Below are 3,561 nucleotides of genomic sequence, written 5' to 3' on the forward strand. Positions count from 1 at the left end.
ACTGTTATACTAAGTGAAGTAACACAGACTCAGAAAAATAATTGAAATATGTTCTCCCTCATATGTGGATCCTACAACCAGACTTTGATAAATAAGTACACAACCAGAAATAACTACAGGAACCAGGATAATAGAAAGGAAACCAGGAGATAAAGGAAAAGAAAGAACCTGAAAGTGAAGAACAGTAGGAAACAGGCCTTAATAATGGAGATATGGATAAAAATTGGGTTAGTTTAAGGAAGTGGGAGGGAAGGGTATACAAGGAACCTAGGGGAAAAGGGAAAGAAGGAGCTCAAGAGAGGTAGGACCACAGAAGAAAGGTATTAGTAAGGGAGAAAGGGGGGAAATGGGGGAACCTTTAATGGGAAAATCATGATGGAGGGGTGAGACAATGTGAGAGATAAACAACGCCTAGCTAGTTTTGGAACCCAGAGAGAACCATATTACCCCTACAACCTACTGAGAAATTATACACAGCAGATCAAGAAATATATGTCTAGGTAAGGTTTATTGAGAACAACTGATCTTTGCCCAAGATTAATCTACATGACACACAGTAATTAAAAATACTAGACTGGTGGAACTAACCTTCTTGGGTGTTTAACAGACATACTTTGAGGTCTATAATAATTTGATCAGAGGGACATAAAGGACACTTTTTGCTCCTTGCCCTCCTAGGTTGCCTAGTTCCAGGGGACTAGGAGCATCTCTCAAAATGTCTTATAATTGTGGTGGTTCACCTGTCCTTTTGCTCAAGAAGGCTGATAGCTTGAACCAGTTTCCAGTCTATAAAAAGGAGGATCAACACAGAGGAATCATTTCCTCCATGCTTCCAAGCAAAGCCACTAATGGTGGAGCAGGATCTTTGACTTATCTTCACATAGGTGGAACGGGTAAAAGAAAGGAGCCAAGGGCTTCTCCCAAGCCCATGTGACCCCTGAGGAACAGATCCTCAAACAACCTTAAGAGTAAAAATGAATCGGTTTATCTGGACCAACTGTGTTGCCTTAAACACCCAAAAGAAAAGTATAACCAAAGATTAAAGGGGCCAATATAATTTCATAAGAGTCCATATGTATAGCTAAAGGCTACATAACATGCAATAATGCCAGACAGGCAATACCTTCTTTTGAGTTGTCAGCCATGGTGGCCAAAGGGATTCCCAGATAGCAACCCAGAATAGAATTGGGAAATTGAACAGCAATCTTATCCAAAGGAATATTGAAAACTGATTATTGCTAGATGAGGAACAGCTGACCCTCCTTAAACAAAGACCTCTAGATAAGCTGACTAGATTCACCAGAAGGGCAAGTAGTGGGGAATGACTTGGGGTGCCAACAACACAGCAGACTGTAGCAGGGATATCAGGGCATAAGAGCTCTAGTGGGGGAAAGGAAGCTATGGGAAGGTGCTACCTGGGTAGTGGGAGTATAAAAAAAACATTTTTCAAAGCATAAAAATTTGCTCCTTAGCAATAAGTAGATGTGAAAAACATTACCATTGAAATCTACCTAATGACTTTATATCCTTGCTCAGATGCCAAGGAGCTCAGAAAGTAAACGACTGTGACTAGTAATAATCAGATATATAGAGATTAGAAACGCGTATGCCTCTTAGTGTCAATTGTATTAAAAATGAATTTTTTGTATGAAACTGTGTATTTTAATAATGAAATGGAGATCTTTTTCAAAGTTTAAAACTTCATTTAATTTTATGTGTTATAGTGTTTATACGGAGTACAATATTGTATAACTGTATCAATTCAACCTTAAACCTAAAAATCTACAGCCAATTTTGAAAGAGATGCATCTTAGCTCTGGAAATTGTTATTGAATATGTCAATGCTGTTTTAATGAAATGCCTATTCTAATTATATAGTTATTAAATAAATAATTTTTAAAAAAGGAAATGAGAATAAAAGATGTTAAAAGAATATGGGAATGGAGATATTTTCCAAAGCAGACAGAAAAAATGAGAAAGCCTAAGCAAGTGATGAAAGACAGTTTAGGTTGTTATTTATAAAGCATGAGATAAAAATTAGATACACATAATCTTAAAATTTTTATGATTGTAGTTTAGTAAACTAGTTTAAGGAACAAAATATATATCTAGTCAATGTTTATCTGAGAATATTTGGTTTTTTACATGAGCCTTATGTACATAATAAATGATAATTAAAAGTACCAGAGTGGTGAAACTAATCTTATTGGATGTTTAACAGCCATACTTTAAGGCCTATATGTGGTCAGAGGGACTTAAAGGACAGTTTTTGCCCCTTGCCCTCCAAGGTTGACCAAGTTCCAGAGGACTATGGAACATCTCTCAAAATGTCCTGTAACTGTGGTGAGTCACCTGTCTACTTGTTCAGGGAGGACATGGAGACCCCATGAGATGGACTTGAACCAGTGTTGAGTCTACAAAGAGGAGGGTCAACACAGAGGAAACATGTCATTCATGCTTCCAAGTGAAGCCAGGCACGGTCGAACAGGACCTTTGACATAGATGGAACTGGTAAAAGAAAGGAATCAGGAGCTCCTCCCAAGCCCATGTGACCCCTGAGGAACAGATCCTCAAATGACCATAAGTGTAAAAATAAATTGATTCATTTGGGCCAACTGTGTGGTCTTAAACACCCAAAAGGAAAGTATAACCAAAGAATAAAGTCATCAATATACTTCTATAACAGTTCAAGGGATTACACTTCCCAGACATTAGGCTTAAGTCTATATAAAAAGTTATTTAGAGCTGGACATGGTGAAACACACCTGTAGTCCCAGCACTTGGGAGGCAGAGGCAGGTGGATCTCTGTGAGTTCAAGGCCAGTCTGGTCTACATAGTGAGTTCCAGGCCAGCTGGGGCTACAGGGAGACCCTGTCTCAAAAAGACCAAAAAAAAAAAGTTATTTAGACTATTTCTCATAGATGATTTCATTCCTAACTGGAAAGTGCTGTTCAGATATAAGACTTCAAATTTTGGTCTCCAATACTGTAGTGCCCACCTGTAGCTAAGGGAGATAACCAGCTATTGTTCTAAAATTATGGATAAATTTGTTTTCTCCCCCTATCTAGAAGCCTTTAAGAGGGAACTGATAGTGATTCTAACCACTCCAAGAGCTATCAAAATACCTGAAAGCAAATCCTGAATCCATCATTCTAGAGTCCAGCCTTGGAAGACAAAAGAAAAATGAGGAAGATCCTGGTAGAGAGAGGCTTTTGGAAGCTGTTGTCAAGAAATTCCAATGGACTTTCATATGAACATTTGAAAATTGCCCTGTTCTGACTCGTATTCTGGTTCCCCATCTATAACTTGTAATGCTAATTATTCTTGCCTTCTCCTTTACATCTCCTGTTCACTGCTCAAGGACTTTCTTTTTCGCTTAGAGATAAGAGTTATGCAATTTGGGAGTCTTTGGATAGACCCACTGAAGGGGTACTCCAATTGCCTACCCTGCGTCCCTGTTCAGCATGGAAGAAGCCAGAGTGGTCTGTGTCCTGATTCCCTATTGGCATTTTGGGTAACCTCTTCAAAGGATGGTGTGATAAGAATAGGAGGTAGGAATTG

This window comes from Nannospalax galili, unplaced genomic scaffold (genome assembly GCF_000622305.1).
Source record: "Nannospalax galili isolate Female #2095 unplaced genomic scaffold, S.galili_v1.0 scaffold40, whole genome shotgun sequence".
In the NCBI taxonomy this organism is placed as follows: Eukaryota; Metazoa; Chordata; class Mammalia; order Rodentia; family Spalacidae; genus Nannospalax; species Nannospalax galili.